We start from the raw sequence: 21,952 nt of genomic DNA, 5'->3' as shown, positions 1-21,952 counted from the left end.
GTGTGTTTTTTGATTGGAGAATTTAGTCCATTTACATTTAAAGTTATTATTGATATGTATGTATGTATTGCCATTTTGTTAAGTGTTTTCTGGCTGTTTTTATAGCTCCTCACTGCTCTTTTCTTCTCTTTCTCTCTTCCCTTATGGTTTGGTGGTTTTCTTTCATGTTGTGTTTAGGTTCCTTTCTCATTTTTTTGTGTGTATTAACTATAAGTTTTTGCTTTGTGGGTACTATGAGGTTCACATATGTCATGTATATAATGGTCTGTTTTAAGTTGATAGCAACTCAAATTTCAGAACTTTACATTTTTTCTCCCCTCTCACATTTTATATCTTTGATATCACCTTTTATATCTTTTTATTTTATGTATTTCTTAACTAATTACTTTAGTTTCAGTTAATCTTACTGCTTTTGTCTTTTAACCTTCATACATGTTTTATGAGTGGTTGATCCATTACCTTTACTATATATTTACCTTTTCCAGTGAGATTTTTACTTTGATTTTTTGCCATTAACTAGTATCATTTCTTTTCAGTTTAAAGACGTCTCTTTAATAGTTCTTGTAAGGCTGATTTAGTCGTGATGAACTCCTTTAGCTTTTTTGGTCTGGAAAACTCTTAATCTCCCCTTCAGTACTGAAGGACAACCTTACTGGGCCAAGAATTCTTGGTCAGAAGTTTCTTCCTTTCAGCACTTTAAATATGTCATGCCACTCCCTTGTGGCCTGCAAAGTTTCTACTGAAAAATCTGCTGATAGCCTTGGGGGGCTTCCCTTATATGTAACAAGTTGTTTTTCTCTTGCTGCTTTTAAGATTTTCTCTTCATCTTTAACTTTTACCATTTTAATTATAATGTGTCTTAATGGATCTCTTTTGGTTTATCTTATTTGGAACACTCTGGACTTCCTAGACCTGGATGTCTATTTCCTTCTCCAGATTAGGGAAGTTTTCAGCCAGTATTTCTTCAAGTATGTTGTCTGGATCTTTCTCTCTTCTCTCCTTCTGGGACCCCTATAATGTGAATGCTTTTCTACATGATGTTGCCTCAAAGGTCCCTTAAGGAATCTTCACTTTTTTAATTCTTTTTTTTTCCCTTCCTGCTGCCCTGTTTGGGTGAGTTCCATTGCTTTGTCTTCCAGCTTGCTGATTTGTTCTGCTTCATCTAATATGCTGATGAGCCCCTTTAGTATATTTTTCAGTTTAGTTATTGTATTCTTCAGCTCTATAACCTCTGTTTGGTACTTTTTAATACTTTCTATCTCTTTGTTGATGTTCTCACTGTGTACATTCATTCTTCTCCTGAGTTTGGTAAGCATTTTTAATGACCATAACTTTGAACTCTTTATGAGGTAGATTGCTTATCTCCATATCTTTAAGATCTTTCTCTGAAGTTTTGCTTTATTCTTTTGTTTGGAACATATTCCTCTGTTTCCTCATTTTGCCTGACTCTGGGTGTTGGTATTAGGCAAATCAGCTACCTCTCACAACCTTGAAGGAGTGGCCTTGTGTAGGAGATGTAATGTGGGGTCAAGAGGTGCAGTCCCCCAACCACCAGAGCCAGGCACTCAAGAGGTGTCCCCCATGTGGGCTGTGTGCACCTGCCTGCTGTGGTGCAGGGGTGGGTGGGGCTTTCACGCAGCCCACTGCATGCCATGTGGCTTCTCCTTCTTGTGTTGATCTTTATTATTAGTATCTTTTAAGAAATAGTCTCATTTTATTTAAGTTGGTGAATACAGGTTTATAGTTACTTATTTGTTTACTATATTTTCACTTGCAAAATAAACCATTTAGAAAAACACATCAAATAAAAATATAATCTAATAAATTGTTCTAAGATAAACATTCTGTAAACATCACCAGATCAAGTAATAGAACTTTGTAATCCACCCCAGAAGACCAATTCCTCTGCACCATTCCAATCACAGCCCCCACCTTCCCTTGTAGGTAACCATTATCCTACTTTTATAGTATTTACTTTGCATTTTTAAAAGAAGCCTGTCATCCAAATGTGCCTCCTTGGGCATTGTAATCTTGTGCATTTCTTTTTAAATTCAGTGTCTTTTAATTCTAGTTTAATCTTAGGTTTCCTCTCCAGCCCTTTCTTTTACTTGTTGAAACACACATGCTGTTTGTCCTGTAGCATTTCCCATAATCTGGATTTTGCTGATTATATACTCATAGTGCGGTTTAACGGGTTTCTTTGTCTCTGCGTTATTACAAAATTGGCTGTTGGATCCTGGAACTGGATCACCCTCAGGTTTATTGTTTTTGCACAACTATCAGTGGCATTTGGCAAATATATAGGGGTGACCTAGGGTCTGTTTTTCTATCATTTTATGATGTCAGGAACTACTGATGCCTAATACCTATATCTATTCATTACGGATTTAAAATGGTGATGTTCTAATTATATCATTTATTTTTCCCTTATCAGTGGGAATACTTTTACAAAGACTTCTCAGTTACTATTTGGTCATCCCATATTATAGTTTAGAAAGGAAAGGCAAAATTGAAACATGATTATTCCTCTTTATTTTCTAGATTTCAAGTGAATAAACTGGTTCCCTATGATTCTCCAACAGTGACCAATTTTTAAAATTAGAACATGTATTTAAACATTTTAATGGAGTCCAATCCATTGAAAATTTTATTATTGAAGCTCAAAATTTCCCATATTTGGTTAGTGGGAGACTTTTCAAGTTAACCCCTGAGTTCTCTAAGAGTTAGCAAATATCCTTACTATCTGGTAGAATAAAATGGTTCAGGCTCAACTTGTACATTTCTTTCCCAGAGATCAAATTTTTCTCTAAGTCCTTTCATTTTATGTTGATACTTTCAATTCAAATTCAGGACCGTGGATCTTTATTCTCAACCTCTTTCCTACTACATCTCTCTCTGTTTCCTTTTCTAATGTTTATCTTCTCTCTTCTACACTAAAAAATCTTGGTTTTCAAAGATAAGGAGATGATAGGATTTGAATATTCCATAATTACTCACTTGTTCTACCTCATGTTATACAAGCAAATATATCAGAATAACAAATATAATACTATCATAATATGGTTACTGAAAACATTATTTTTTTTAGTATATGTTCTCTTCATTCTGCCCCATGTTTTTCAGTTGTTCTATATGTGAACTCTCCAAGTATGTAGTCACTGCACGCTATACTCTTACTCTCTTAGCCCTTATGTATTCCTCCTTCTGCAGGTAACTATATACTTAATCCTCATGAGCAGTCCTATGTTGATGTCTCTCTAATTATTTTGGATGTGTGAAGTTCATCCTGTAGTATATTCATCAGGCCCCCATTTTACTTAAAAAAAAATCTGTTTTGCTGAATATAAAATCCTTTTCCACACGTATATTTTAATATGTTAATCTACTTTCTTCCGAGGTAAAACATAGTTTTTGAAAAGTCTGATGATAATTTAGTTTTCATGTGCCTTTTAATCAAAATGAGCAAAAAATTTTTTTTAGTTTGCTAGAATATATCTAGGTATTGTTTTTTGGAGGGGTCAGTATTATCAGGTATGCACTGTAATCTTTCAATATGTAGTTTTAAATATTTTATTATTTCAGAGAAGATACCTTGAATAATAGTTTTTGTACTTTCTGTTTTTTTGTTTTATCGTTTTGTTTTTCTTCTTCATATATATGTCCTTTTTTTTTTTTGCCTATACTCTATATTGTCACGTTCTCTTAAATTCTGTTTGTCATCTATGTTTTTTCATTTGTTTTTGAACTTAATTTTTTCCACCTTCTATTTCCTTTAATGTGTTATCTGTTGTATTTATTAGTTCATATGCTCTTCATAGTTTGTTTTACTTTTTTTTTTTTCTTTTCTTTTCTTTGCTGTACGCGGGCCTCTGACTGTTGTGGCCTCTCCCGTTGCGGAGCACAGGCTCCGGACGCACAGGCTCAGCAGCCACGGCTCACAGGCCCAGCTGCTACGCGGCATGTGGGATCCTCCCAGACCGGGGCATGAACCCGTGTCCCCTGCATCGGCAGGCGGACTCTCAACCACTGCGCCACCAGGGAAGCCCCTGTTTTACATTTTTGAAATGACTTTTTGTTTCTTTTTTCTTACTTTAGTTCTATCTTCTCATCTTTAAATTTTTCTAATTTCAATTTATGTTACTCTTTAATGTTCATGATCATTTTCTTAAGCTCTTTTGTTTTAAAGTGGTCTTAGTTCTCTTTTGCAAGCAAATCTTCCTTGTATACTTTTATTGTCTATGGGAGTGTTGTTTTGCTTCTTCCTCTTATTTTATTTTTTAGAAAATTCACATGGAATTTGCTCTTAATCATTTTCTGTCTCTCATTTTTCTATGGAATTTGTTTGTTTGTTTTAAAATGAGGCATAGTTTAGGAAAACTTCAAACTTCACAGAACTCCATCTTCCTGACTTTCGTCCCCTCCACCATTTTGATTTTGACTTTCCCTTTCCTTCTCTCTTGCACAATTTTGATTCCAATTCCAGAAGTTCCTCCTCATTGTGGGGCTCTGTTCTAGAAGAGAGCCCTCGCTTTCCACTTCAACCCCCTAAAAATCTTCCTCTGATATATTCTGGGGTGGAGCTAGTTGGACTGTGTGTCATTCATCCCTAATTATTCAATATGCTTTTGCGCATTACTTACCTTTTTATAAATCAGCAACATAAGGAATATTTGAATAAAGGAATGATCAGGAAGGTATTGGTGCAGTTGAGATTCAGGTAGATTTCCTAGTTTGCTAGAACTCCAACTAAGCTAGTCACCTCTTTCTTTTAGTCACAATGTAAACACTCTCTAATCTTGTAGGTTTCACCCAATGCCTTTTCTGACTTCACTGACCTAACACATTTTAGACCAGCCAAATAAACATAATTATTTGTTTCTTTCATTTAATATTCTTTTCCTTCTAATCTATTTTATGGGGTGTTTAGAAGGTAGAGAGAATAAACATGACAGCCCAAATCACCATCTTGCCATCTTATGCTGAAAGCAGCTAATTTGTTTTTTGTATTGTATAAAAATATTTGCAGCCATTTAGTAAAATATGAATAATAATATACTGGAATTTTACTTCACTAACAATTTGGAAGTTTTTTTAAAGTGTAGTGAACAGTTTTAACATAGTATTTTACAGTTTTTCGCAGAAGACTGACCAAATTGGCATATCTGCAACCTGCTTATATTGCAGTATAACCAAAGATAGTCTCTGTGTCCATTTCCTTTCTTCTTTCTGCTCTTGGCCTTAGATTTATGTTGGTGTTTTTGGCTTCCACTGTTGTTTATAGTGCACTGTGAGGTAAACTGAAGTGTAATCCATATATAATTATAAATTCTTAGAAAGTCAGAGTTGAACAGAGCACAAGAAATTATCTAAACTGTTATTTAAAAAAAAAACTGAAGTTGATGAATGGGAAAATAAAATGACTAGTTCAGATCCACCTGCCCTATTGATAGTCAGGTAGAGAGTAAGAGCAGTCTCATTCTTTATTTTAGCCCCATTATAGACCACAATCTCTGTTTCCCTATGTGAGGTGCGTAATGTGGTCTGTGAAGTTTTGTCTCTACAGATGAAAATTCCATGCACCAACACTTATTTAACACTGTTCTCACATATTTAGTTTTATATACACACATATACCACAATTTTTTTTCAGTTGAATTATTTGGATTTTTATACTGTGTTTAACAGGGCAAATATTTCATTGGATCTACCTTTAAGTTTTATAAACATTACATATGACATATTACTGTGTATCCATCTTAGTATATAAAAAGAAGTGCATCTTATAGATAGTATACTTTTCACAGAAAGCATTGTGTTAAGGATACAGTTTTTGAAATTAAAAAATGCATAGATGAGTATCTTATTAGCAAATATGGCAGATTAGGGAATTTGGGGATTATCAGGTAAGCAACAAATGAACTAGAACATGCTGTAAAATCTCTTTCTTCCACTTTACTTCTTTTCTATTGTTTTTTGCTCTAATTCCTTTTTGATTTTCTGTTTCTCCATGACCTTGCCGAAGCATTCCCATTGGCTTTGTATTCTAAGCTGCAAAGACTGACAGAATGCACTGGCATCCCTGCTGTTGTGACTGACATAACCTTGAATCTCTGTCGACATACCTGGCAGTTTGGCAGTGTGAGGGTCACTGGTAGGATGTTTGTGTCTAAGTGAGACAACCATGTTTTAAGTTGCATGATAGATGTGCTCCAATTAAATGTACATATTGGACAGTTGTGTGTTACAGCACAAAAACTAGTATTGTATAAGCATCTGTTTCTCTTATTGTTTCCATGACACAAATACATTCATTTCTCCAAAGTGGATTAGCAGTCTAGACACCCTATAAAATGTCAGTGCAAGTATGAATCTTCTGTACACTGGTCTCAGGAGATCAGAGCTTGTCTGCAATGCTGCTCTTTCACGGTCAGATCACTACAGTCACACAATTTTGCGTTTTTTTGCACTTTGCCGACAGAAAATATCAGAACACAGAATTTCTTTTTGTTTCCTAAGCAGGAAGTAACATATGACCAGAGCTCAAGAGGGAAAAAGTTAGCTGATAAATAAGTACCCAAGAACTTGGGAAGAAAGTTATTTTTTTTTTATTACCCACTAAGCCACGATAAGTGTTATTATCATGAGATAATCATTCCTCTGGAGCAATACAAGACAGGGGACACAGCTGAGTGCTATCATGCCCATGGGATGTGATTAGCTTATGATAACAGCATCCCCTGGACTCATTGCTATTATGAAATGTCTATTTCCCCCCCATTTTCTATATATAAATAAATGATTTTTGTGGACAGATTCAATTCCCACAAACTGCAAGTTTGCATTAAAATGCTTCAGCTGTGAGATTCACAGATATTAATCTACCCTTTTGGAATGTTGAACAGTCAATCAGAATCCTTCTTTGTCTCAAGCTGTTTTATGATATTATTACAATGTATTTTGTGACGGAATGGCGGGTAAAGCAAGTTTCAGAAAAATAGGCTTGTTTGGGCTCAATTTAGTTGCTTGAGGGAAACTTCTACATAAAATGACTCTGTCTGCTCACTAAGGCATCCTAACTTTCTCATTATTTTTTTTCCTGCCTGACTCAATTTCTTTGCTGCATTTTAGAAGTCTGAATTTCATTCCTCTAGCTAGATTGATAAAAGCAGATTTTTCATTTAATATTTCAGAATTGACAAGGGAAAATACTGCCCTGGTAGTCAGAGTGAAGTCAGAAAATGCTAGTTCAGAATTCTGGATTTTAAAATTAACATGAAATAAGATTGATTTTGGATTTAGGAATAAATGGAAAGCTTTTGATATAATAATAGACCGATGGGTATGCTTTATTATGAGTTCAAGTGAAGGTTGTGAAAATTACACTGTAAATTTATAAAAATTTAAAGTCAATGTCATTTTATTAAGCTGAAAAATTTTGGATAGTAATATTGCTAGGGTGGAGCCATCTCCAGGGTGGTACTTAGGAAAAGTAGAAACAAAATTGCCATAGAATCCTAAAACAAAGTCTTCTCTCTATATTAAAAAAAGGCTTGTTGTACAAATACCAATACTATTAGGCTGAATTACTTGATAAAAATGGCATAAGTATATAATTTTTAAAAAAGAGAGAATGTAGCATCTTCTTTGTCCCCAAATACATTTTATTGTTTTGGGCAGGCAGTCTTGTTCTCTTTCTATATTTTCACTGCTCTGAATTGTTGAGAGCATACAAGCATTCGTCATTTAATTAGATAATATCTTTAATTAAGAAACGCAAAATTTGCCACTTATTCTCCTTCTTCCTCTCTGCCAGTGTTCATTTTGGAGTATTAATGGTGCAAGAAGCTTGCCTTACAATGCCTCGGACCAGAAGAGGGAGGGAGTCACAGACTAGCTTATACAGATCATCTGATGATAAATAAAGTTAATAAAGATTGTTCTAAGAAAGCTAAAAAAAGTACTTCCAATGAAAATGCAAACTCAGTGATCAACTCTGGAATTATAAAGTGTATCTAAATAGTATTATCATGTGATTTTAAAGTAAGTATTACTAATGTATAATGAGTTATTATATTTATATTTGTCTTTTTGTTAAAAAGTCTTGGAATGAAATTCTGGCATTTTTAGGTATGAACTTCAGTGGGCTATAGTATCCAATTATTCAGTCAAACACGAATCTAGGTGTTACAATAAAAGTGTTTTGTAGATGTGATTAACATTTATAATTAGCTGACTTTATGTAAAGAAGATTATTCTTGACAATCTGAAGTGGGCCTGATCCAATCAGCTGAAAAGCTTTAAGAGTAGAAATGACGAAGAAGAAATTCTGTGTGTGGACTATAGAGTCAGCTTAGGCCCAAGAGTTTCTAGCCCACACTTTCTGACAGCCTGCCCTATGAATTTTGAACTTGCCTAATTTGTTCCACAATTGGATAGGCCAATTCCTTGCAAAAAAATCCCTATATAGAGATATATATTACTGGTTCTGTTTGTCTGCTGGAACCCTGGCTGATACACCTATAAAAATAGACCTGATGGGTCTTATCTAATCCAATTTATTCTTTCACTTTGATTGATTAAGCAGCTTAGGGAAAGAATGAATGTGATTTGAGGTTAGAAAGAAAAGGTATAAGGTTACCTCAAATCTCAGTAAAACTGGGTAAAATTCCAAATGACTATCACATAAAAATGACTTTTAAGGGAGTCTAATACCAGGATGCATTTTTGTTAGAAGAAATTAGAGGGAAAAAATCCCCTGTACGTATAGAGGGAACTATTAAGACCCAAACTTTTAAAACCAAACAACTTTTCTTTTCATACTTCATTTACATGGCACTGTGTTTCCTTTCTGTGTGTCAGGTATTGAACTAGACTCTGTGGACATATCTTTTAACAGAGGATCCAAGAAAAAGCAAACATAAAACATATTTTTAAATGATGTGATAATCACTATAATAAATGTATTTATGAAGTTCAGTATTCGCACAAGGGGCACTTTCTCTGGATTAATCCACTTTCTCTGGATTACAAGAGACAGAATGAAATTGAAGATGTGATTGATGGCTTGGTAAAGAAGGGGAAAATTAAGCTGAGACATGAAATATAAAGAATGATCAGCGGAAGTTGAGGTATTCTTTGACAAAAAATAATAATAATAATTACAGTGTTTAAATGAATGAACAGTATAGCATGTTGCAGAGATTATAAGTGGCATTGTTGCAACATGGTAGCAAAGAAATCTTGTAGCTAGAGTTGGATCATAAAAAGCCTGATTTGATGGGCTGCAGTTTGTGTTTTTACTTTGTAGTTAATAAGGAGCCACAAAAGTTTGGAGCTGGGCATCAGCTAAGAGTTTTAAACATATCCCTGAAGCAACAGGTTGTCCTGGAAGGAGCTAAAACAGAAGATTGGGGAAATAATCTGGGTACCATTGTGAAATCCAGGGGAAAAATCATGAGGGGCTGCAGTAGCAATAGAAATGGAAAGGAGAGAAAGCAGTCTAGTTACATGTAGGTTGTAGGATGAGCCAGGCTTCCTGACAGATTTGATTTAGAAGATAAAGAGAAAACAATAGTTTCCTAAGTTTCTGGATCAAGTAGTTGGATATATCATGTAGTTTTTAACCAGTATAAGGACCTTAAAAGAAGGAACAAGTTTTAAGGAGAAACTCGTGAAAATAACAACAGCAACAAAAAGCTGTATTAAATGTAAGAATATGTCAAGCACAGCCTTCTAAATGCTTTACATGAACTTTCACATTTAATACTTCCAAGTAATCTATGAGAGAAGAAAAATTGTTTCTTCTACTTTACAGATGTGGAAACTGAGATTTCAAGAGATACTTTGTAGAGTATCTCTTACATATATATTATATATAGAGTGTCATACTTTATAGAGTTCAAACAGCTGGTAAGCAGGGAGTTGGGATGGTAAATTTGAGGTGACTGAGTTGGACATACGAGTTTAGAAGAAAAGTTCTCCAATGGGGACATAATTATAGCCTCTTACCGTTGAAGCTATTCTAGTTAAAAATTAAGAATTTGAATTATTGCCAGTGACAAAGTCACTTTTAATTTGTGAATACTTTTAAAAATTGAAAATGTGAAATCCAGAAATCATTTATCTAGGTCTTTGATGAAAGCCCCAAAACACAATGTTGTTATTATTTAAGGAAAACATTAAATCTGAAGTTTACATAATGCTATATATTAATCATTTCCAGAGCTATTTGGGTTCTGAGCACCCAGTGTCACGGTGGGGTGGAGGGAGGGTTCTCTCTACACCACCAAGCAGTGCTCAGGACACCAACTGGATATCCTATTATTCAATTCAATTTTGACACCAGAGATGGCATCAAATTCCACAGGTAAAGGGTTCAGTCCCACAAGACCACCTTCCACTTCAGAGGCCAATTGCAATCCCACATTGTTATCTGTGCTTCTGACCAAGTAAAAATCGGAGGTTCCAGGGACACCCTCCTTGGGTTCAATTAATTTGCTAGAGTGGCTCACAGAACTCAGAAAACCCACTTAATCACTAGATTACTGGTTTGTTATAAAAGGATATAACTCAGAAACAGCCAGATGGAAGAGAGGCTTAGGGCAAAGTATGTGGGAAGGGCTACAAAGCTTGCATGCCCTCACCAGGCTCTCCGATTTCCCAGCACCTCCATGTGTTCATCAACAGAAAAGCTCTCCAAACCCCATTTTTAAGGGGAGTTTTATGGAGGCTTCATTACATAAGCACAACAGATTAAATCATTGGCCAGTGGCAATTGAACTCAATCTCTAATCCCTCTTCCCTCCCCAGAGTTCAGGGGGTGGGACTGAAAGCCTCAATCTTCTAATCACATGCTTGGCTCCACTGGCAACCAACCCCCATACTTAGGTAGGGTCCAAAGGTCACCTCGCTGACATAAAAAATGACACCTTTATTGCTTTCATTGCCCAGGAAATTCCAAGGGTTTTAGGAGCTCTGCACCAGAAATGGGGAAAAGACTAAATATACATCTATTATAAATCACAATATCATAAGAGTTTTGACCCAGTGGTGTTTTGTAGCATCAGGTGGAGTGTTACAGAGGATGTTAAAACAATTCAGCTTTATTTTTCAATGACACAATTGATAAATTGGTGGATGTACTCAAGGATAATTTTGATTATTCAACTTTCTTTTCCACTTTTCATTTTTCTCTTTCAAATGTTGAGGAGGAAAAATTTTCCTCTACCTTCTAGGTTCTTCTGGTTGGTCTAAGAATTAAATTGGCATGAGACAGATTAACAGGAGGAAATCAAATAAAAGTTTAATAACATATAAATATAAATACAAACATAAATATAAATGTAAATGGGAGACACTCAGGAAAGTTGATTAACTTGCCAAAATGGCTGAAGCCCTCACCTTTAATGTCATCTTTAAGCTAAAGACAAAAGAAAGTGCTTGGGACAGTGGTTTGGGACTTCAAGAGGGAGGAAGACTTTCACGTGGGTATGGAAAAGCAACGTTCAATAAATAAATGTTTACTGGGCCAGGCAGAGACAGTGGGAAACCAATTAGCAGACTTTGCTAGGTTCAGCCCTATCTACACACCTAGTTCATACTATAGTTATCTGTGGTGCTAGCTCCCTTCCTAGAACAAATTCTGTATCTACATTGTTTTAGGCAGATAGCAGGAAGGTCAAAGTTTCTTCCTGAATCTTTTGGTCCTTGACTGTTTTCAGTTCAAATCACTCCACATACCAAAGAGCTATTTTGAGGTGGCAAATTTTGTCCCCTTATTTTGTTGTACAAAATAATTTTTGTGCCCTGTGATTGAAAATATCTGAGTCCACATCAAAATAGTGAGGTTGAAAGTGCTAGTTAAAATAGTTGGGCAATAAAAAAGTTGTTAAGTACCATCTCCTTACCCTATAAAATAGGAATTGTTTGGTTTTTTTTAAAGAAAAACTTGGATTTGGAGAGCTTTTAAGAGTGTGTGAAAGTTTGTGAAAGTAGAGAAATATATGGAAGACTAGGTTAAATGTAAAAGTATTTGATTCTATATGTAACTAGGCAGTGAGACTGTAACTAGGGACTCTCAGCACCTCAGCATTATTCCAACTCTATTTCTTAGTTATGATATGGCTGTGATGTTGTGCTTTCTATGCCTGACTTCTACCCTAGTTCACCATTAAGTTAGCTTAGCTTGCTGCAGCTGGAGAAAGCTGTTGATGCATATCAAGACTGAAGATTAGTTTTTCTATAGGCTTCACCCTTGAGCCTTATTCTCCAGGAATAGCTAACCAGAGATTTATGGCTCATATAATGTTCCAACCACAAGCTAATGGCTATGTGGAACCACATTATGGTGACAGTCATCTCTGAAAATAGAAGATTACCCCCTCCTCAGCACGTAGCCTGTTCCTCTTTTCCCTATAAAATCTCTGAGCAAAACCTAGGGAGTTGAGAGTTGGTTCTTTGGGACATGAGTCCACCTTCACCCCAGGATTGCCGGCTTCCTCAATAATGCTATCTTTCCTTTTACCCAACACCTGTCTCTCAGTATTGGATTCTTGTGTGACAGACAGCTGAACCTGAGTTTAGTAACATATAGATCAGGTACCAAGAGCATCCTGTAATCATAATTCCAAGATAAATTCTAGAAATCATCTGGTCCAACTCTCTGACTTGAAGAATATTAAATATTAACAATTCAGTAGTTAATGGGCACAGAGTCTGTTTTTAAAAATCTGTAAGGGAAATTATTGAAAACTCTACCATGTTGTTTTTGTATGCACTTTTACAGTTTACCTAAAATGTTCTGATGTTGTGTATGTCAAGGGTGGGAAAAAATGTGAACATGCACACATCAATATTTACGTCTAGCTAGACAAATGTAACATGTGGTGATCAGGGCAGCCCTCTACTCAAGAGTGAAATTGTAGGTTTAGTCTTTGAAGGTCAATAATTTGTAAACAAAGCTGGTAAATAGACAACATTCATTCAAAATGCAGCTGCAGAGCAGACATAGATGAGAACTAGAAAAGGTAACACTTCATCAGCCACCGTCTTCTATATGTAGTTAAATTTTCTATGTTGTTGAATGTAGTCCTTCCTCTCATGGAGCTACTAGTGGCAGATAGAACTAGGCAGAGTAAATGTTGCATCTAACAGTCTATAAACACTGACTCACAATAAAAAGAGCAAGTACTTACTTTCATAATTCAACATAAATACATTTCTGCTCTTCCATCCCTACTTTCCTCTATAGTAGAGAGTTGAGTTTCAAAGGAAAATCTAAGTAAATTCTGAATTAGACATTTTATTTTTTATGTGTAGATATAGCTGTTATCTTAAGAATATGTTAATCCTGAAAAACAATAGGATGGATATACTTAGAATGCATCAGTGTGCTAAACTCTCTGTTACAGAGAGTTGCAGCTAGCAGGGGCTACTCTTCGTTGCAGTGCGCAGGCTTCTTATTGCAGTGGCTTCTCCTGTTGCGGAGCACAGGCTCTAGGTGCGTGGGCTTCAGTAGTTGTGGCACGCAGGCTCAGTAGTCGTGGCTCGCGGGCTCTAGAGCACAGGCTCAGTAGTTGTGGTGCATGGGCTTAGTTGCGCCACAGCATGTGGGATCTTCCCAGACCAGGGCTCAAACCCGTGTCCCTTGCATTGGCAGGCAGATTTTCGATCACTGTGCCATCAGGGAAGTCCCAAAAAACAAATTTAATTCAAGCGTGGAGAAGTCTCATAGTCATGGAACCTAAGAAGTGACCAAAGCAGGAAGCTTTTCTACTGGGTAGACAAGAAACAACAAATTTGTGAGGAATTGACAGAACAAAGAAACCTAGGTTTTGTATGCCTAGTTAGTGAAGAATCTAAATGGAGTTTGGGCTTGAGGTAGTCAATTAAAGGAGTAACAAGTTTTGTTTCTACCGGCTTCTCATCCCCAGATTTTCTGTCTCTGGTAATAAGGGTGCCCTGCTACCTCCAGAAGCAAGGAGGGCAACGTTCACATGGGAGACTTATTTCCTACTTTCAGGGAGACAGAGCGGAGCATCAAAGTGTCTCCCTTGCATCGGCATTTTCTTAAGTAACTTTAATTCAAAACAATCAGTGTGCAATTGAGGTGTATTTTGGGGTGGCCCAACCCAGACACATGCATTCACTAGTTCAGAAAGCAAGTATTTATATCTACTATATTTAAGATCTCTTGCACATTTTTACAATAATAAAGTTTGGAGAAAAATCTAAACTTTCAATTATTGAGAATCTTTTGCCTTAAAATAAAGGTGTAAATTAGTTTTTTTACATGAAATATATTCACAATAAAAGGTAAGTGAAAAAAGAAAATTACAAAACAGAGTATATACCCTGTGCTTATAAATATATATGTTTATACATAGTGTATGTATGCATATATATATTTATGTATCTATATGTTGAAATATTCCTGTGTAAATGACATAAAATATTTGGAAGGAAATGCAAAGTGGTTAACTTTAGCTGGTGGTATCTTTGTGGTTTGTAAATTTTTTTATTATTTTCATATTTTATACGATATATGTATTTATTCCTTTAACAAAAGCAATACCTGTTAGTGTTATTAGATTGTCTGCTTGTTTTTAGGATCTGTTTCCTATCCTTAAAGAGATTACTTTCATTGCATTGCTTGCACCTAGAGAGTCCCAAAATACACTGGATATAAGGTGGAAATTGCAATCCATTATTTGGAAAATGCATTGCAAAATATTCAGGTGAAAATGAAGCATCTCTGGCAACACTGAACAGTAAGCTGCTCTTTCTTCAGATGATGGTGTGGTCCTATGCATTTCATATGTGTTAAGATCATGAAGTCAGCAGACAGGTGTTTCACATGCCCTCATTTTACGACTACAGTAATTCACACCTTCCTGTACTTGACCAGATGGGGATGCCTCTATTAATTTAACCAAATCTCTCTATTACATTAACTTTTCCTCTTTTTGTGGCTCCACCAGATAGCTTCACTGAGCTGCCCATGATGCTGCCTGGATCCTTACCCTCCAGCACACTGAGAGATGTCAGCCAGTTAGGCGTGGATAAGCCTGAAGGTGCTCTATCATTCCTTCTGATGTGCTTGCTTTAGGACTGGCACTGCCTGGCCTGCATCTCATCTGCCATCTGACTGCCTCATTGCCTTCAGCTTCTCCATCCCAGGTACAGTTCACTTCCTTATGAAGGTGTGTCAACATCACTGTTGAACAAAAACCAGGTTTGTTTTGTTTTTAAACACAGTTTATTTTTCTTCTAAGGGTTTATAACCCAGCAATCCAGTAGAGCAGAATGTGGCCCTCTGTGGGTAGCCTGGGTCTTTGTGCCTGAAGGACTCCCCCATTGTACACCTGTCTTGACAGATTGGTGCCCTAGAACAATATCACTTAGTCACATACTAACCAGCAGGGGGAAAGTCTGTGCCTTTTATTAAAGCCTACCTACTGGCTTAGTGTTTGGAATTCAGTTCTACCTATAAATCAACATCAGAGCATACAACCCAGCATGTTCAAGAGCTTTGTTTAAACATCAAAGGAAGAACACAGACAAGCACTATGATAGAAATATAACTAATCACTTGCAAATACATCTTTCCTGTCAGTAGGAGCTTAACCTTTCTGTTTAATGTGACTGGGAGAAAGTGCACTTATTTCCATCCTATCTGTTTTCTTTAAAGAGATATAGAATTTTGCTATGAAAAAGAGGTAATATTTTTTCTTAATGTAGCACATAGTGTAAGCATTTCAGAAGTGTTTAGTTCAAGGAAGCCACAAGAAATTGAATTCTGTGGAAATCTAAAAGCTGTTTATCATATAATGAAAGATGAATTACCCCATGAATCTAAACTTACTAGAAAAAAAACAACTTGTGATCAAGCAGCACTAGGAAAAAAAGTAAAACATAATGAAAGCAAGATTTATTTTAAAAATGGGGAGGAACAGATCTTTATTTGTTTGTTGACTGGCAGTGAATGCAATTTGATGCTTTGTGGCACATTGATTGGGATCAATTTAACTTCATCCTCTGCTCCTGGTTTTATGTGTTCATGAGGGGCCTAGGAAGGATTTATTTGAGGTACTCAGAAAATCCTAGAATCTATAAACCATTCCTTTAATTTTAATGCTACAGATTATGGATGAGAGTTTGGTCACTTGCGTGGATCAGTAGGATTAGAGACATCAAAGCAAGTAAAAATAAGAAAGACAAGCAAAGAAACAACAAACAAAAAGAACTCCATCATTGAAACCAATGGTAGTGTCAAGGGGATTGGAAGTTTCAGCCAGCAATATAGAATTCCAAAATGGATGAGCTTTGCTACAGCTCTGCCAGGGTTTCTAAATCTGGGATAAACCATAGAGGTATGCAGCCTCAAAGTCAGCATCTCTGAAAAGGGCATCTTCTATTACTTCTGACTTGATATATCTGTACAGGATTGGTAATCTTGGTTTGTAAATGTTTTTGTGTAATAACTATTTTTAGGTAGGTTGTAGCAGTGAGAGCTTTATATACTTTATTGTCATTTTTATTTGTGAGGTTCTTATAGGTATGTATATGCTTGTGGCTCTGTCCCTGTATATGAGAGACTGTCTATGCTAGTGATGTTAGGACTGGTGTTAATCTCAGAGGAAAGTGAAGGGAGGAGAAATGTTGAGTTTGACAAGCTAAGCAAGAATTTTGGACACACTGGTACACATTGTGAAATCCTGGGCAATATTAATACTCTAAACTTTAGAGCTGTTGTGAGAATTAAATGGACTTTCCTATAGAAGATGCCAAATGCTTTTTTTTTTTCTTTGCGGTATGCGGGCCTTTCACTGCTGTGGCCTCTCCCGTTGTGGAGCACAGGCTCCGGATGTGCAGGCTCAGCGGCCATGGCTCACGGGCCCAGCCGCTCCGCGGCATGTGGGATCTTCCCGGACCAGGGCACGAACCCGTGTCCCCTGCATCGGCAGGCGGACCCTCAACCACTGCGCCACCAGGGAAGCCCCCAAACGCATTTTTAACAGCCCTATAGGTCCTGACCATTATTAGTAGTACTAGCATTATTACCAGTATCAAAAAACAACATGGGGGTTAATGCTATTATGCTATACATCTGGATGATTGTGTAAAAATACCAGATAGTAACTAAGTCTCAGTAAGTCGAAAATTAAAGAACAGGACTATTTTCTTTTTTTCTGGTATTGAAAGACAGAGGTTTTAGAAGAGTTGTTGCTGATCAGACATGTTTGTTCTTTCACCTGTGCCTGGGGTCTGGACCCACCTCTCTCCTCTGCTTTCAAACATTCTGACTATGGTAAATAGAGCATGGTCTCTCCTCACTCCCTCCCTCCCTCCACCCCCTTGTTATACCTTAGAAAATGTACTCTGTGCAGAGACTTGGCCACCATATGTGGATGTATTCACATATATCAAGGTTAATAGCTACTTCCCACTGGCAAATGCTAATCCATATGGTCAGTGAGTCTTCATGAGAATAAATGTAGCTATTGTGCCCATTTAAATAAAACATTTCCAACAGCATCAGAATTATCGCACTATTAAAATGCTAATGCACTGTGTTTTGAGAGAGACTGTAAGATCCTTGAGGGGAAGAATTTGTTCTGTCCTTAGGTTATGTACTGCAAAGAGGAGAGTGGAACACTGAATGCTTTTGTTCTTAACAGCAAGTTAATTCTTTTTGTCCCAAGAAAAATTTAAGAGTTTAAATAACTTCCTGAGGCATCCTTCTCAGAAGGAGAAAATGGATTGGCAATTTTCAGAAATCAGGTCTGCAGGACCTTAAGACCGTTACAGAGTTCTGTGACGTTCAGTTTAGAGTTTCTCAAGAAAACAGAAAATGGCCAACACTCAGAGAATTCTTCGTTGTACATGTGCTCTTGAGAGGAGGGGAGATAAGGCCCTCGCTAAGTACTCAGGTCCAGAGCAAGCTTTCCTCTAGCTTCTGATTTCCAGAGAACTTCCCTTCTCCTTCCGTATTGCCTTCCTTTAGGTAACGACCCACGACTTCAGTATCAGACTTATACCATGCTTAGCTGTAGCACAGATAGATTAAAGACACTACTCTGGATCTCACAAACTGGTCAGAAGAATAACAGTAGAGTGTTTGAAATGGGGAGTGGTGGGTATAATCAAATCTCTGTTGACAGCAGCTCTTCTACTCAAGTACTAAGTATTGGTGTCTTGCAGGTAAGGGCCAAACTAGGGTGGGAGGTTGGAGGTTAGGAAAAAGTTTGAAAAGAATGGGTGAGCATTATCAATGTCCTAAAAAGTAATAACTAAGGGTTCCTTTATCTCTACTCAACTTATAACAAGATGAGAGAAAGAAGATTCACTCTGACTCTAAACCAAAACCAATTTTGTAATACTTATTAGAGAAAAGTTAAATATTCATACAAACTTCATTAATATTTATTAACATCTTTACTAGAGTATAATTGCTTTACAGTGGTGTGTTAGTTTCTGCTTTATAACAAAGTGAATCAGCCATATGTATACATATATCCTCATATCCCTTCCCTCTTGCGTCTCCCTCCCACCCTCCCTATACCACCCCTCTAAGTGGTCACAAAACACCGAGCTGATCTCCCTGTGCTATGCGGCTGCTTCCCACTAGTTATCTATTTTACATTTGGTAGTATATATATGTCCATGTCACTCTCTCACTTCATCCCAGCTTACCCTTCCCCCTCCCCGTATCCTCAAGTCCATTCTCTACGTCTGTGACTTTATTCCTGTCCTGCCCCTAGGTTCTTCAGAACCATTTTTTTTTTCAGATTCCATTTATATGTGTTAGCATATGGTATTTGTTTTTTTTTCTGACTTACTTCACTCTGAATGACAGTCTCTAGGTCATTCTACCTCACTACAAATAACTCAGTTTTATTTCTTTTATGGCTGATTAGTATTCCATTGTGTATATGTGCCACATCTTCTTTATCCATTCATCTGTTGATGGACACTTAGGTTGCTTCCATGTCCTGGCTATTGTAAATAGAGCTGCAGTGAACATTGTGGTACATGACTCTTTTTGAATTATGGTTTTCTCCGGGCATATGCCCAGTAGTGGGATTGCTGGGTCATATGGTAGTTCTATTTGTAGTTTTTAAAGGAATCTCCATAATGTTTTCCATAGTGGCTGTATCAATTTACATTCCCACTAACAGTGCAAGAGGTTTCCCTTTTCTCCACACCCTCTCCAGCATTTATTGTTTGTGGATTTTTTGGTGATGGCCATTCTGACTGGTGTGAGGTGATATCTCATTGTAGTTTTGATTTGCATTTCTCTAATGATTAGCGATGTTGAGCATCCTTTCATGTGTTTGTTGGCAACGTGTATATCTTCTTTGGAGAAATGTCTATTTAGGTCTTCTGCCCATTTTTGGATTGGGTTGTTTGTTTTTTTGATATTGAGCTGCATGAGTTGCTTATATGTTTTGCAGATTAATCCTTTGTCAGTTGCTTCATTTGCAAATATTTTCTCCCATTCTGAGGGTTGTCTTTTCTTCTTGTTTATGGTTTCCTTTGCTGTGCAAAAGCTTTTAAGTTTCATTAGGTCCATTTGTTTATTTTTGTTTTTATTTCCATTTCTCTAGGAGGTGGGTCAAAAAGGATCTTGCTGTGATTTATGTCATAGAGTGTTCTGCCTATGTTTTCTTCTAAGAGTTTGATGGTGTCTGGCCTTACATTTAGGTCTTTAATCCATTTTGAGTTTATTTTTGTGTATGGTGTTAGGGAGTGTTCTAATCTCATTCTTTTACATGTAGCTGTCCAGTTTTCCCAGCACCACTTACTGAAGAGGCTGCCTTTTCTCCGCTGTATATTCTTTCCTCCTTTATCAAAGATAAGTTGACCACATGTGGATGGATTTATCTCTGGGCTTTCTATCCTGTTCCATTGATCTATATTTCTGTTTTTGTGCCAGTACCATACTGTCTTGATTACTGTAGCCTTGTAGTATAGTCTGAAGTCAGGGAGCCTGATTCCTCCAGCTCCATTTTTCTTTCTCAAGCTTGCTTTGGCTATTCAGGGTCTTTTGTGTTTCCTTACAAATTGTGAAATTTTTTATTCTAGTTCTGTGAAAAATGCCAGTGGTAGTTTGATAGGGATTGCATTGAATCTGTAGATTGCTTTGAGTAGTAGAGTCATTTTCACAATGTTGATTCTTCCAATCCAAGAACATGGTATATCTCTCCATCTGTTTATATCATCTTTAATTTCTTTCATCAGTGTCTTATAATTTTCTGCATACAGGTCTTTTGTCTCCTTAGGTAGGTTTATTCCTAGATATTTTATTCTTTTTGTTGCAATGGTAAATGGGAGTGTTTTCTTAATTTCACTTTCAGATTTTTCATCATTAGTGTACAGGAATGCAAGAGATTTCTGTGCATTAATTTTGTACCTGATACTTTACCAAATTCATTGATTAGCTCTAGTAGTTTTCTGGTGGCATTTTTAGGATTCTCTATGTATAGTATCATGTCATCTGCAAACAGTGACAGCTTTACTTCTTCTTTTCTGATTTGGATTCCTTTTATTTCTTTTTCTTCTCTGATTGCTGTGGCTAAAACTTCCAAAACTATGTTGAATAAGAGTGGTGAGAGTGGGCACCCTTGTCTTGTTCCTGATCTTACTGGAAATGGTTTCAGTTTTTCACCATTGAGGACAATGTTGGCTGTGGGTTTGTCATATATGGCCTTTATTATGTTGAGGAAAGTTCCCTCTATGCCTACTTTCTGGAGGGTTTTTATCCTAAATGGGTGTTGAATTTTGTCAAAAGCTTTCTCTGCATCTATTGAGATGATCATATGGTTTTTCTCCTTCAATTTGTTAATATGGTGTCTCACGTTGATTGATTTGCGTATATTGAAGAATCCTTGCATTCCTGGAATAAACCCCACTTGATCATGGTGTATGATCCTTCTAATGTGCTGTTGGATTCTGTTTGCTAGTATTTTGTTGAGGATTTTTGCATCTATGTTCATCAGTGATATTGGCCTGTAGTTTTCTTTCTTTGTGGCATCCTTGTCTGGTTTTGGTATCAAGGTAATGGTGGCCTCGTAGAATGAGTTTGGGAGTGCTCCTCCGTCTGCTATATTTTGGAAGAGTTTGAGAAGGATAGGTGTTAACTCTTCTCTAAATGTTTGATAGAATTCGCCTGTGAAGCCATCTGGTCCTGGGCTTTTGTTTGTTGGAAGATTTTTAATCACAGTTTCAATTTCAGTGCTTGTGATTGGTCTGTTCATATTTTCTATTTCTTCCTGATTCAGTCTTGGCAGGTTGTGCATTTCTAAGAATTTGTCCATTTCTTCCAGGTTGTCCATTTTATTGGCATAGAGCTGCTTGTAGTAATCTCTCATGATCCTTTGTATTTCTTCATTGTCAGTTGTTACTTCTCTTTTTTCATTTCTAATTCTGTTGATTTGAGTCTTCTCCCTTTTTCTCTTGATCAGTCTGCCTAATGGTTTATCAGTTTTGTTTATCTTCTCAAAGAATCAGCTTTTAGTTTGTTGATCTTTCATATTGTTTCCTTCATTTCTTTTTCATTTATTTCTGATGTGACGTTTATGATTTCTTTCTTTTGTTAACTTTGGGTTTTTTTGTTCTTCTTTCTCTAATTGCTTTAGGTGTAAGGTTAGGTTGTTTATTTGAGATGTTTCTTGTTCCTTGAGGTAGGATTGTGTTGCTATAAACTTCCCTCTTAGAACTGCTTTTGCTGCATCCCATAGGTTTTGGGTTATCATGTTTTCATTGTCATTTGTTTCTAGGTATTTTTTTGTTTTCCTCTTTGATTTCTTCAGTGATATTTTGGTTATTTAGTAGTGTATTGTTGAGCCTCCATGTGTTTGTAGTTTTTACAGATTTTTTCCTGTAATTGATATCCAGTCTCATAGCATTGTGGTCAGAAAAGTTACTTAATATGATTTCAATTTTCTTAAAT

The sequence above is a fragment of the Hyperoodon ampullatus genome (assembly GCF_949752795.1).
Source record: "Hyperoodon ampullatus genome assembly, chromosome: 10".
In the NCBI taxonomy this organism is placed as follows: domain Eukaryota; kingdom Metazoa; phylum Chordata; class Mammalia; order Artiodactyla; family Ziphiidae; genus Hyperoodon; species Hyperoodon ampullatus.
The sequence above is the reverse complement of the archived record's forward strand: the minus strand, read 5'-3'. Positions refer to the sequence as shown.